The sequence below is a fragment of the Hemitrygon akajei genome, chromosome 4 (genome assembly GCF_048418815.1).
Source record: "Hemitrygon akajei chromosome 4, sHemAka1.3, whole genome shotgun sequence".
Lineage (NCBI taxonomy): Eukaryota > Metazoa > Chordata > Chondrichthyes > Myliobatiformes > Dasyatidae > Hemitrygon > Hemitrygon akajei.
In genome coordinates, this window is record NC_133127.1 from 148,379,588 (window position 1) to 148,395,254 (window position 15,667).

A 15,667-nucleotide genomic window follows, 5' to 3' on the forward strand; every position below is an offset into this window, starting at 1 on the left:
GTGGATGTGGGAAGGCAGGAAGACCGCCAATGTCCCATATATAAGAACTGCATCCAGCTGAACTTCTAACAGCCTGTATTAAGGAGTTGGAGCTGGAACTGGATGAACTCCAGATCATTCTGGAGGCTGAACGATTGATAGACAGGACATACAGGGAGGTGGTTACACCCAAGGTACAGGATGTAGGAAACTGGGAGACTGCCAGGAGGGGGAAAGGGATAGGCAGAAAGTGCAGAGTATTCTGTGTCCATTCTCCAAAACCAACGGTATACCTCTTTGGAAACTGCTGAAGGAGGTGAGCTAGCAGAGGAAAGCCACAGTGGTCAGGTCTCTGGCACTGAGCTGATCTCTGGCTCAGAAGGGAAGGGGGTAGAGAGAAGAGGTGAGCTGTAGTGATAGGTGGTTTGTTGGTTAGTGGAATAGAAAGGAGGCTCTGCTGATGAGACTGTGATTCCTGGATGACATGTTGCCCCCCAGGTTCGGGGTCAGGGACATCTTGGATCAAGTCGACAGGATTTGTAAGTGGGAGGGTGACCAGGCAGAGGTTGTGGTCCACGTTGGTACCAATGTCGTGGGTAGGAAGGGTGGTGAGGTCCTACAATGTGAGCTTATGGAGTTAGATGTTGAGTTAGAGGACAGGACCTCCAGGGTTGTGATCTCAGAATTGCTACATGTGCCACTTGTACGGTAGTGAGGCCAGAAACTGGAAAACCATACAGTTTAACACGTGGCTAAGGAGATGGTGCAGGTGGGAAGGCTTCAGATTTGTGGATCATTGAGTTTATCAAATGTGTTCAGGAAAGTCCCAATGAGAGAGGTTGTGATACTGGATCTCCTATTAGAGAATGAGACAGGGCAGGTGACAGAAGTTTGTTTGGGGGAACACTTCGTATCTAGTGACCACAATGCCACTAGTTTCAAGGTAGTTATGGAAAAGGACAGATCTGGTCCTTGGGTTGAGATTCTAAATTGAGGAAAGGCTAATTCTGATGGTTTGAGAAAGGAGCTGGCAAGTGTGGATCAGGACAAGTTGTTTTCAGGCAAAGGTATACTTGGTAAGTGGGCTGGCCACAAACGTGAATTTCTGAAAGTACAGAGTAGGTATGTTTCTGTAAGAATGAAAGGCAAGGATAACTGTTTTATGGAATCTTGATTTTCGAAAGATATTAAGGCCCTGTTTAGGAAAATGGTGGTGCATAGGTGTTATAGGAAAGTAGGAACAAATGAGGTACTTGAGGAGTATAAGAAATTCAAGAGAACGCTTAGGAAGGAAATCAGGAGGGCTAAAAGAAGGCACGAGGTTGCTCTAGCAGGCAAGGTGAAAGAGGTTCCTAAGAGCTTCTACAGATTTTTAAGAGCAGAAGACTTGCAAGGGACTAAATAGATCCTCTGGAAGATCAGAGTGGTCATTTATGTATGGAGCCAAAAGAGATAGGGGAGATCTTAAATGGATTTTTTGCATCTGTATTTATGCAGGCACTGCACAGAGTCGGTAGAAGTGAGGCAAAGCAGCAGTGGGTCGTGGACCCTATACAGATTAAAGGAGGAGATATTTGCTGACTTGGGGCAAATTAGGATGGATAAATCCCCAGGACCTGATGAGGTGTTCCCTTGGACCCTGTGGAAGGCTAATGCAGAAATTGCAGGGGCCCAGGGGCCCTAGCAGAGATATTTAAAACATCCTTAGCCACAGGTGAGCTGCTGGAGGATTGGAGAAAAGCTGATTTTGTTTAAGAAAAGCTCTAAGAATATGCCAGAAAATTATAGGCTAGTGAGCCTGACATCAGTAGTGGGAAAGTTACTGGAAAAATGGGCTGAAAAATAGCAGATGGAACTTATGCAGATAAGTGTGAGGTGTTGCATTTTGGGAGACCAGCCAGTGTAGGTGAGCGGTAGAGCACTGAGGAATGCGGTAGAACAGAGAGATCTGGGAAAACAGATCCATTATTCTTTGGAAGAGGTATCATTGGTAGATAGGGTCATGAAGTGGCACATTGGTCTTTATAAATTAAGTGTGCAAGAGTCGGGATGTTATGTTGAAATTGTATAAGATGTATATGAAGCAAAATTTGGAGTATTGTGTGCAGTTTTGGTCACCTGCCTACAGGAAGGATGGAAATAAGATTGAAGAAATGCAGAAAAAATTTACAAGGATGTTACTGGGACTTGAGGAGCTGAGTTACAGGGAAAGGTTGAATAGGTTAGGACTTCATTCCCTAGAGTGTAGAAGATTGAGGGGAGATTTGATAGAGGCATACAAAATTATGAGGGGCATAGGTAGGGTGAGACTAGATGTCATGGGTTAAGGGTGAAAGGTGAAATGTTTAAGGGGAGCATGAGGGGGAGCACCTTCATTCAGAGAGTATAGAACGAGCTGCCAGCGAACGTGTTATATGCAAGTTCGATTTCAACATTCAAGAGAAATTTGCATAGTTACATGGTTGGGAGGCATATGGAGTTCTACAGTCCAGGTGCAGGTTGATGGTACTGGGCAGGTTAATGGTTCAGCATGGACTAGATGGGCTGAAGGGTCTGTTATAGTGTTCTACGACTTTATGAGTCTACCTTCAAAAGACGATACCTCAAAAAGGTGGTGTCCATCGTTAAGGGCTTCAACTGCTCAGGACATGCTGTCTTCTCATTACTACCATCATGGAGGAGATTCAGGAGCCTCGTTTTAGGAATAGTTTCTTCCCATCCACCATCAGATTTCTACATTACTGAACCCATGAATACTACCTCACTATTGTTGCTCTGTTTTTGCATCAATTATTTATTATTTTATACATATTTCTGATTGTAACTTATAATTCTAATTGCACTGTATGGCTGCCGCAATGTAACAAATTTTGCAACACATGTAAGTGATAATACATCTGATTCTGATTCTGGATAATGGCTTCAATAACACGCGAGCTGAGACTGGACAAAGTGAACAATGTTATTGAAGTCGGTAGGAGGCAGTCAGAATGAATAAATGGCCCCAGGCTCATTTTGTACAGCAACCAGGCTATGAACTCAAGCAGTTTGTCAAGGTGAGCTCAGCAGTCAGTGGCAAGGGAGCAGAATTTGTAGAGTAGGAAAGAGACGGGCTTTTCTAATATTTAGACAGAAATCAGTCCATCAGTTTAGATACAGAAGAGACTGAGAGAGGTCGTGTTGAGAGTGTGATTTCAGTACCTCAGGGATGTTGTTACTATTTCTCTCTGTGCCTTGTGGTGCATCGGGCAGCAACCTTGCCGCTTCTTTAGCATTTTCGTCTGTTTTTTATGAGGCCGAGTTGCTAGCTCGATGCTCAACCCAGCATGGATGGAAAGCGTGCAAGGACCTGGCCAGATTCAAACCCAGAACAACTCACCTCGATGTCCGATGCTGATGCCACTACACCATCGACAGGCAACTTGGAGATGGAGGGGATGGTAAAGAGAGGCATCTAAGAATTCTCCTGTACCCCTAGCAAAGGTGAAAGCAAATTCCCTGCACGCCCAGTAATCTTTAGGATAACCTGAGGTTTGGGCATTTCTGTTTTATGTAGATAATGGCAAATAGAAAAGGGTGAAATATATCTTTATGTCCTGTAGAGTAATTAAATAAAGGAAGTAGATTATGTGGCAACCATAACCCCCCCGCGGATACCAAAAACGCAGATGCTCAAGTCCCTTATTTAACCTGTCTCAATGCGGTGGACATTAGGACCTGGCGCCGGAGCTCTGAATCCGCAGTGTTTAATCACAATCACAATTGAAAATAAGGTGGAAGTAATAAAGCAATCGGAAAGAGGTGAAACGCCATCGGTCATTGGAAAAGTGTTAGGCTACGTCAGTCAATGATCGGAACAATTTTAATGGAGCATATGAAAGGCCCTGCCCCGATGAAAGCAACAATTATTACTAAGCAATGCAGTGGTTTAATTATTGAAGTACATACGTTTCTTAAGTGTTTTATATGCATAGAAATGTAAAATATATACTATATAATAAGACAAACGTTTGACTAACTGACGCTAAATAATACCGGATGTACCTGTTCCGACTTAAAGACGGACTCAGGAACGGAACTCGTTCATAACCCGGGGACTGCCTGTACTTTTAAATCATCTCTAGATTGCTTATAATACCTAATACAATGTAAATGCTGTATAAATAGTTGTTATACTGTATTGTTTAGGGAATAATGACAAGAAAAAATAGTCTGTACATGCTCAAACAACGAGTGCTGGGGAGAGGACTTCCGGGTTTCCCCGGTCCGTGGTTGGTTGAATCCGCGCATGCAGAATCTGCGGATAAGGAGGGCCGACTGTATTATATTAGCGAACAGTCAGAAGTTCAAAGTTCAAAATAAGTGTATTCTCAAAGTACACGTATGTCACCAAATACTAACTGAGATTTGTTTTCTTGCACAGTAGAACAAGTAGAACAAAGAAATACAACATAATGAAGAACTACACACAACGTCTGACAAAAAAAAACAATGTGTAAAAAGCAAACTGTGCAGGTAGAAAATAAGTAAATAAATATTACTGGGAACAAGTGCCCTTGAAACTGAGTCAGTACAGAAGATTGTAGAATAAGTTCAGTGAAGTTATCCACACTGGTTCAGGAGCCTGATGGTTGAAGGTTAAATGATGGTGTGGGACCCAAGGCTCCTGTACCTCCTTCCCAATGGCAGCAGTGAAAAGAGGTTCATTGGTGCATCTGTGCTGATGGCGATTGTTGCTGACGGGGTCTGCAAGTGATAGTTGAATGATGTTAGCAACGTGTAGTGACAGTTTAATGATGTTGGAGGCATAAGCGGCTGATTACAGATGGAATCTGACACAACAAACAATCTGCGGGATGTACACAGCAGGTCAGGCAGCATCTGTGAAGGGAAGGAACCCTGCAACTGTAGATGGTGCAACATTTCCTCTTGTATCTCCTCTCTCACCACCAACCAGGGACCTAGATACCCCTTCCAGGTGAAACAAAGACCAAGTACAGACAAGGTGATCAACTTGCAGGGTATATGCAATCAAATGCAATGGGCAACTCAAGCTCATGACATTTCATTTCCCCTCCCATTTCAATACCAACCTGTCCATCCTCAGCATTCTTCATATTCCAACTGGGTAGTCAATGGTATGAACATTGAATTTTTCAGTCTCAGATAACCCTTCCCTCCAGTGTGTTGGTTTCCCCTTTGCTGCATTTCCTCTCTCATTCCGCTCCTCCTCTGACCCTCCCATTTTGTCCCTTTCCTAAATCGCCTCCCTTCCCTTATCAAATTCAACCACTGGTAGGTTTTGTTTTCCTGATTATCACCCTCTTAATGTTTGCACATTCACCCTCCTGCACCATTCCTCCCCCAACTTGTCTCCACCTGCCTTCTTTTGTTCTTCCTCCCTCTATTGTCCACTTGCATCTGTCTCCCAGGTCTGCTGCTCCTTCTCTCCTACTGGGATTTATCTGCCCATCAGCTTCATCCCAACTTGGTCCACAACTCACTTCTGGCACGTTCCTCACCACTCTGCCTCTCCTCTTCTTACTGGCCACCTCCCTTCCCTACTCTTAGTCCTGATGCAGGATTTCAACCTGAAATGCCAACAGTCCCTTCTCCCCGCAGAAGCGTGGGATTTGGAGGCAGAAATATCTGAGTATAAATGGTCTAACTGTAGTGTTAATGACCCACTTGCTTCCCTTCTAAGCAGAATATTAGACTGTCACCATGTCTGCCCTGCCAAAGCAGAATTAGGTACTTTCATGGTAAGTGGTCTAGTTGGAACTCCATTTCCCCACTGTTCCAAGGGAGTCAAGCTTGCTCCACAAGTCTCGATAGAAAGAATTCTGATGTTACATCTCCGCTACTTGTCTAATGTACCCCATTCATCAGAACAGTAGTCTTTTGCTTCGTTTTTTAAAAATTGAACTTTCTAGAACATAGGATATTGAACATGGATGGTAGAAAAATGGAGGGTAGCGTAGGAGGGAAGGGGTAGATTGATCTTGGAGTAGTTTAAAAGGTCAGCATGGGACAGAAGGCCTGCACTGTGCTGTAATGTTCTATGTTCCTGGAACAAGGGGAAATGGAGCTGACAAATGTGAAGCAAAACCCTTCCCACTTACCCACCTGCCATGAAAGTACCTAATTCTGTTTTGGGAGGCCAACCATGTGACAGCCTATAATCTGATTACGAAGGAAGTAAGTGGGTCATTCACTGTACAGGTAAAGAGCATTTGTGCTCAGATATTATCGAATATTGGGTTGCTAAAATTTCTTCCATTTCAACTTCTCCTCCTGCCTTATTTGGAAGAATTAACGGATTAGTGTAGGATTCAATAGCGCCTCCTGCATCAAACATGTCGACATCGCAGCCAAGAAAGCTTTCCAGCACCTCTATGTCTTCAGAGGCTAAAGAAATTTGACCTGTGCCCTTTGACCCTCACCCATTGCTATCAATGTGTCATTGAAAGCATCCTATCTGGATGCATCAGAGTTTGGTATGGCAACTACTGGGCCTTTGACTGCACAAAACTGCAGAGTTGTGGACACAGCTCAGCACATCACAGGAACCAGCCTCCCCTCCATGGACTCTGTATTTCTCAGTGCCTCAGTAAAGCTGCCGGCATAATCAAAGACCCCTCACACCCCACATATTCTCCATCGGGCAAAAGATACTGAAGCCTGAAAGCACATACCAGCAGGCTCAAGGAGAGCTTCTATCCTGCTGTTACGATTTACCAGCAGTGCAGTTTCTCTGTAACTGTTACACTTTATTCTCTATTGTTATTGTTTTACCTTGTACAACCTCAACGTGCTGTCGTAATGATCTGATCTGCATGAATGGTGTGAAAGACAAGTTTTTCACTGACATGATAATAAGCCAATTTACCAATTTAGTGTAAATGTTGGATGATGGTCAGCACGGTTTCAAATTCCTCTGCTACATGACTAAAACTCTACGACAAGCTGTCTACTTAATTACTGCTGCTTTTATTTTTACTGACAATGTTCAGAAAGTCCAAGGTATCTCAGGAGATTATTCATAACAATTAAAAAGCGATGCTAACATTTCAGCATCTTCAGAGGATATTATGAGAACACTGCCTAAGGCACTGTACTGAATGCTGTAAGTTAGGACATTGGTGCCCATTTTCCCAAGCACAGTCAAATTCACCAGGAATCTAACTCCATTTAACCTCCCAGATCCATGCACTGCTCTATGTTAAAGTTTCACACAATAACATTGTAAGACAAACTGCTGACCAGATGTGATCACTGGACCCAAGTCACAACTGCATTTGGTACACTCAGCGATCAAGTAACAGGAGATACGACAGCAGTCTGGGTGTGTGAGGGGGTAGGTAGGGGGTGGGAGGGATGGAATAGGGATCGGTTTTGAGGCTGTAGTTTTGGTTTGTTGTTGCTGCCACTTGTATTGTTCTGTGGAATGCTATGTTGGTACTGGAATGTGTGCCCATACTTGCAGGCTGCCCCCAGCACAAATTTGGGTATTTTGGGTGTTAACACAAATGACACAATTCACACTTTGTTTCGACAACGTCTGATAAATAAATCTGAATCAGTAACTTGGGATATAATTTATAGAACATTAAGCTTTTAGGAGTTCTTACTAATCTTAAAAAATGGTTTAAAAAATGTGACTACCTCCCCTGTTGTGTCCATCTCTTTAGTTAGTGCTGGAGTTCTCTCCCAAAACCTTTTCCCCCTCTCTAAAACTGACTTCTACCCCATTATCCTATTTGTCTCCATTCCCATTAGTAAGGTTCCATGAAATCTCCTGGAACAAATTGTAACACGTATAGGAATAGAGATCACAGCCAGACCGTGGGGCCTGAAGAGATTTGGGCTCAGGAAAATGCACAAGTTCCCAGGTTTGAGATTCCCACACCTGACAATGTTTCCAAGACTATTCGTTATGGTTTTTGATTCAATTGAAAACAGCTGTTTTTAAAGAACGTCAGAGTCTCCTCTGTAATTACCTCTCACACACATTCATTAGAACATCAAGCATCTGCACAGGAAGCGACCAAGGGGCCTTTGTCAACTCTACATCTTTCAGATCTGACATTTCTGAAAAATCTATCACAAACATTGCTTCAAAAAGGACAGAAACTGTCTGGTTGAGTAGAACTTTGACAACTATTACAGGGATAAGGTTAAAATATTAAAGGCTCAAACCTCTGAAACCTATTTCTTCCAGCAATCTTTTGATCAAGTTTTGTTTCAATCTGGCCAGCGTGGACTTTATTTGAGAATGTTCCTCTAAAGCACCTTGGGACATTCTGCTACATTAAAAATAGGTCATTAGTTGTTGCACATCTATTTCCTTTCGTAAAACAATTTACTCTTTATTAGAGATTCAATGAATGGTATGATTATTGTGAACTTAGGTAGCTTATTGCCTATTTTCATGAAAGGATAATTAGAGTTTCCATGCAATTATAAACACGTCAAACACTTAATAACTTGACTTACAGGAGCTTTGCTAACAGCTGTTTTTGTGACACTGTTCTGCATAACAGAACGTTAGCCTGCTGGAAGATTGCCGTTAGTGCTGAGCTGATGCAGACTGTGGTACCCCGACACGGACTTGCAAGGTTTACTAATGAGCTTTCCTGATGGCCTTCCTTAAGAAATTCAATAAATTTTATTCTGGGGTTGTTATTAGCTGTGTGGGACCTCAGCAGCTAGTACTCCTGCATACAACTCCAGTGACAGGGGTCAATCCTGCCCCCGGGCACCAGCCGTGTGGAATTTACGTATTCTCCCTGTGAACACATGGATGTTCTCCCACATCTTAGGGAGGTGCTGGTTGTAGGTTAACTGGTTCCCTGCATTTGAAATCCCCCATGACATTGCCCATATTACATGCCTTTTCTGCCTCCCACTGTAACTTGCCCTTGAGCGAGGCACTTAACCACACATCACTCCAGTCCACCCAGCTGAAAATGCTGGTTGTTAACCTCGCGATAGACCGGCGTCCTATCCGGGGGGGAGTCTCGTACTCTCAGTCGCTTCACGCCACGGAAACCGGCATAAGCACCAACCTGATGAGCCCATAAGGCTCGGGACAGACTTTGACTTTAATTGTAACTTGTACCCATTGTTCAAAGTACAGTATTCCCATCAGGGTCCTTTTGCCTTTGCTGTTTCTCAACTCTACCCACAAGGATTCTACATCTCAGAATCTATGTCACCTCTTTCTAATGATTTGATATAATTTTTTTACCAACACTACTACCCCACTCCCTTTGCCTACCTGCCTATCCTTTCTATACAACATGTATCCTTGGATGCTAAGCTCCCAGCTCTGATCTTCTGGGCCACTACTCAGTGATGCCTACAACATCACACCTGCTAATCTCTAACTGAGCTACAAGATCATCTACCTTATTCCGTATACTGTGCATACCCAAATACTGTATGCCGTTGGTGCCTTTGGCTGATCACGTTCCCTCTTGAGAATCATCTGCAGCTGCTCTGAGACGTTCTGGATCCGAGCACCCGGGAGGCAACACGTCGCCCTGGCTTCTCTTTCACGGCCACACAACCTGCTGTTTGTCCCCCTAACTATTGATTCTGCTATCACCGTTGCCCTGCCTGACTTTTCCCTTCCCTGATGAGCCTCAAGGTTGGCCACAGTGCCACTGTCTTGGCTGCTGGTGATGCGCCCTGCTCCCTGCCCCAGTAGTATCCAAAGGATATTCTCTTACTGAAGGGCCCCAGGCTCTTTTTAAACCCTGTGCTGCTTCAGCAATGAACAATCTCTCATGATGCTTGCAGCCCACCGATACACGACCTCTCGCGATGACTGAGGTCTGAGAGGAATCACTGATTGCAGCATCCTGGATGTTGTAGGCTGCAGAGCATATTTGTATCCTGTGTGATTCTAATCTTTCACAACAGACTTGAATCAGAAGCAGGTTTATGATCACTGACACGTCATGAATTTCCCCGTTCCCATCCTGATATGTCAGTCCATGGCCTTCTCTACTGCCACGATGAAGCCAGTCTCAGGGTTGAGGAGCAGCACCTCACGCTCTGTTTGGGAGGCCTCCAACCTGATGGCATGAACATTGATTTCTCCAACTTCTGGTAAATCCCGCCTCCCTTTCCCCTTCTTCAATTCTCCACTCTTCTTCTTCTCCCCCCCCCATTACCTTTTCTCTTCTCCTCACCTACATTTCACCTCTCCCTGGTGCCCCTCTTCCTTCCCTTTCTCCCCTGGCCCACTCTGCTCTCCTATCAGATTCCTTCTTCTCTGTTACCTTTTCTACCCATCACCTCCCAGTTTCTTACTTCATCCCCCTTACCACCCACTTAACTTCACACATCACCTCTAGCTTGGACTCCTTTCCCTCCCACCTCTTTATTCTGGCTTGCTCCCCCACCCTTTCCAAAAGGAATGGTGAAGAAGCAAGAATAAGGTGGTGTGGGGAAGGGGGGTGGGGAGAAGGAATACAGGCCGGCAGGTAATAGGTGACCATACAGATCATTGCTCTGAATCTTGCACAGCATAGTCATAAATTATGGCCTTCCAGGAGAAGGAGGAGGCTTCAGTAAAATCTTCAGCCTCCATGATAAGCAAGGTCTACTATACGGTTCTAAAGGCTGAGGGCTAAAACATTTACAATAAGTTTAGCTAGAAGTACATTGTGGATGATTACTCTCAACTTCCTCCTGAGTTCCTGCCATCACAGAAGCCAGTCTTAGGCCGATTGCCACCTGGGTGAACTCATCAAGAACACAGGATACCACAAAAACATAGGTCCTCACAGCATCCCAGGTGCTGAATATCTGAGTTCCTGAACTAGCTGCTCATCAGGTAAACTGCTCCAACACTATCACCCAACTGATAATGAGGAAAATTGCCGAGACATGTCCTATTTATAAACTGCTCCAATATAGATGTAACGCTATCATCCATCTGATAATGAGGAAAATTGCCAAGATATTTCCTAAAAGTCAGGGAAAATATGATCTCAGTTGCAGCACCCACATAAATGCATCATTCCTGTTACCCCAAGCTCTTTATACCATGTGTAAAACTCAGATCAGGAACACTTCATATATTCTCCACTTCCTGACAAGAGGAACTTTAACAACATTATTAACTCACCTGATTAGGAGGCTTACTTCCTCCTGCACTATGGCAAGTCATTCACAAAGTGCACTGAGTTATTTATACTACAGGCTACTCGGACAGCACCGTTGGTACCTGCACCCTCTGTGATCAGGGAAGAAAGGGCAACAGGAGTTCTGGATTGCCACCAGGTTCAGATTTCCTTCCAGGCTGCATGTTATCCCAACATGGAAATATACTGCTTTTGTATTATCCTTCCTGGGTAAATGTTCAACTTTCCAAGACCTGGAAAACATCTGGTCAGAGTTACATTTAAAATCAGAGTTAAATATGAAGCCCAACACCCCTCACAATACATCAAATGAAAATCTGCCTCCTGGAAGCAAGCCAGTCGCTGCCCAATCACATCTGGCCTCTATTAAAACCAGACGGCAGTTTGGAGATAGGTTTCAGATTTTCATTGCCAGCTTCCTTCATACCAGATTGCATTTCCACCATGGTTTCAATGTGACTGAGTTAATAATAAATATCTATTGGCCAGATTTTATGCTTGTTTGGTTAGTAAATTGAGAGATAGGGATCATAAAATGACAGGAAACAGAATGAGGCATTCTACCGTATTGCCTGTGTCTGCATTTAATCTCACCCTGCTGTCACTGTATTTGGTGAGGCAGGGACAAGGAACAAAACTGTAAGGAGAATTGTGAGGAACTGCTTCTAATCACCCCCATCCCACACCAACACACACACACACTCTCACCACTGTCAATTCTATGTGAAGTATAACTTTCCTTTGAAAATATTGTGCACTGGTTGTGTGGAAAGTAAATAGTTTGCTAATTTGTAGCTAGTCATTTTAGCTCTTATCACTTTAATACTGTACGTGGAAGTTCAATCACTTTAATTGTCCTTGTTTTGTTTCATTTTTAAATAAATGATACATTGTCTAAGATATCAAGTAATGACGTGGTACATACTGTAATATCAGGGTCAAATTTTAAAATGGGGCAGTTTTTTAAACCCAGATCTGATACTGACTCAACATGTAAAAATGAACAAAAAAGCTGTGAATAATATTAATGCAGTGACTTTTTCTGCCTCAATTTTTTTTTTTGGGAATTTATTGAGATACAGCACAGAATAGGCCCTGCCGGCCCGTTGAGTTGTGCCAGAGAGCAATCCCCTGATTTAATCCTGATCTAATCACGGGACAATTTACAATGACCAATTAACCTACTAAACACGTCTTCGGACTGCAAGGAAGCTGGAGCCTCCTGAGGGAACCCACACGATCACGGGGAAAAAGTACAAGGCAGTGGTGTGAATTGAATCCCAGGTTGCTGGTACTATAAAGCATTGTGCTAACCACTACACTACTGCGCCACCTCCTTTAATATTTTAAACTTAATTCTAATTAACTCTGTTGTTCAGTGTTATGTATTCCGACAGGTGCTTTCTGAATTATACTGTATTTATTAGGAATATCCAAGCTCCATTTTACAACTGTCCCAAAATCCTCAGGGTCTCAACAGCATGGAGATGGAGACAATGATTCCTATTAAGAAAGAACCTTGAACAAGGAGTCACTGTTTCATAATAATTTAAGACAGATGAAGCAATTTAGTTAGCACTCAGAAGGTCTTCAGTATTTGTAGCCCTCTTTCTTAAAAGGTAATAGACGTGGTATATTCAAATACATGATCAAGTTTGTGAACAGATCAGTCAACTCTAGCAGGAAAAGACAGACGGGCTGGGTGACCACCTTATTCTTAATTTATATGCTTGTATGTTTCAGAGATAGATTATATTAGCTAATCTTAATTTAATTTAGTTTAGTATTCAGAAATTCAGCACCATAAAGGGCCATTCTGATCAAACAAGCCCCTGATGCCCAATTGTACACATGTGACTAATTAATCCAGTAACTTTTACATTTCTGGAAGGTGGGAGGAAACTGGAACACTTGGAGGGAACTCGTGCGGCCATGGGAAGAACATACAAACTCCTTACAGACAGTGCTGGGAATTGAACCTGGATCACTGATGCTGTCCACTACGCTACCATGGCAATAAGATTGGATCCCATGTCAAGTTAGGTAGATCAGCCAGATTCTCTCTAGCAGTGACCGTGCTGAACATGTGTAGATATTAGTTAGGAATAAGATCGCAAACAAAAAGAACACATGCTGAAAACCCACAGAATAATTTAAGTATCGTTGAGGAGAACAGATACCTTGCATGCAAAAAGTTCAGATTTTATTTTATGTACCTAATATTGTCTATATATTTTTAATGTGGATAGTCCTCAGCTAGCTATCACAGTGATAGGAATAATGTCCCAGAATAAACTGGACCCTTGGTAGCAATGTTGGAGGAAATATTCTGGTGAGTTAAGGAACTGTATCACTGCTGCTTCATGCACCCACACTGAGCTCTTCAATTTCTTCAACTTTGCCTCTCTGCCCTTAAATTCACTTGGTCCATTTAGAGGCATAGAATCATAGAGAAGTATAGCATAGAAACAGGTCGTTCAGCCCATTGAGTCTATGCCAAACCATTTAAACTACCTACTCACATTTACCTGCACCCAGACCAAACCCCTCCCATCCATGTACCTATCCAAACTTCTCTTAAACATTGAAATTGAGCTTGCATGCACCACATGTGCTGCCAGCTCATTTCACACTCTCACGACCATTTATGTGAAGAAGTTTCCCCTCATGTTTCCCCTCTTAAACTTTTCATGTTTCACCCTTAACCTATGACCTCTGGTTGTGATCCCAACCCACCTCAGTGGAAAAGTCTGCTTGCCTTTACCCTATCTACACCCCTCATAATTTTGTATACCTCTATCAAATCTCCTCTCAGTCTTCTGTGTTCCAAGGAATAAAGTCCTAACCTATTCAATTTTTCCTTATAACTCAGACCTGGCAACATTCTTGTAAATTTTCTCTGCATCCTTTCAACTTTATTTACATCTTTCCTGTACATAGGTGACCAAAACTGCACACACTAAATCCTCTCTCCCCTTTCGCAATCTTACTGTCTCCATCTTTGAAGGCAAACTGTGTACTGACATCTTTTACAAACCTACCGATTCCCACAGCTACCTTGACTATACCTATTCCCACCCTATTTCCTTTCTCAGTTCCTTCAACTCTGCCGCATCTGTTCCCAGGATGAGGCTTTCCTCTCCAAGGTATCAGATGTGTCCTCCTTCTTCCAAGAATCCTGCCTCCCTTCCTCTACCATTGATGCTGCCCTCACCCACATCTCCTCCATTTCCCAAACATCTGTGCTTACCCAATCTTCCCACCGCCTTAACAGGGATGGAGTTTCTCCTGTCCTCACCACATGAACCTTCGTATCCAACACATCATCCACAACTTCTGCAATCTTCAACAGGATCCTTCCACCAAATATATCTTTACTTCTCTCCCACTCTCTGCAGGAATCGCTCCCTCCGTGACTCCCTTGTCCATTCGTCCCTCCCCTCTAATCTCCCTCCTGGCATGTTTCCCTGCAAACAACGGGTACGTTAAACCTGCCCATTCCCTTCCTCCCTCACCTTCATTCAGGGCCTCAAACAGTCCTTCCAGGTGAAGCAACACTTCATCTGCTAATTGGTTGTGGGATCGTCTACCATATCTGGTGTTCCCAATGCTGTCTCCTCTGCAATGGTGAAACTCAATGTAAACTGGGGGACAGCTTTGTCAAGCATCTCTGCTCCATCTGCATAAAGCAGAATTTCCTGGTGGCTAACCATTTCAATTTCTATCCCCTGTACCGTTTCAACATTGTGGTTCATGCCCTCCTCTCTGCCACAGTGAGGCCACGCTCAGTGTGGAGGAGCAACACCTCATATTCCATCAAGGTAGCCTCCAACCTGATGGCATGAACATCAATTTCTCCTTTGTGATTTTCCCCTCCACCTTCCCTCTTCTTCTATTCCAAACTCTGGCCTCTTGCCCCTTCTCCTCACCGGCCCTGGTGCCCCTCGTCCTTACATTTCTCGATGGTCCACCCTCCTCTCCTGTCAGATTCCTTGTTCTTCAGCCCTTTACCTATTCCACCTATCACCTCCCAGCTTCACACTTCATACCCCTCCCCCACCCCACTGGCTTCACCTATTACCTTCTAGCTTGTCCTCCTTCCTCTTTACACACTTTTTTAAAAAATTCTGGCATCTTCATCCTTCCTTTCCAGTTTCAATGAAGGGTTGTGTCCCGAATTGTCAACTGTTAATGCAGTTCCATAGATGCTGTTGGACCTGAATTGAATGGAATTGACTTTATTACTTACATCCTTCATTTACATGAGGAGTAAAAATCTTTACATTACATCTCCATCCAAATGCACAATGTGCAATTTATAGTAGTTTATAATTATTGCTGAGTTCCTCCAGCAGTTTGTGGGTTGCTCAGCATCTACAGAATCTCCAGTGTTTAAGGAACTGTTCTTTGTTTTCACATGTAAGATTTACTGTTGGTTCCAAGGTTGTCAAGCCGAAGAGTGGTAGGGGGGGACAAGGTCCCACTACCTAAAAGTGCTCCTCTCATGGCATGTGCCTTAAATAGCCTCTGAC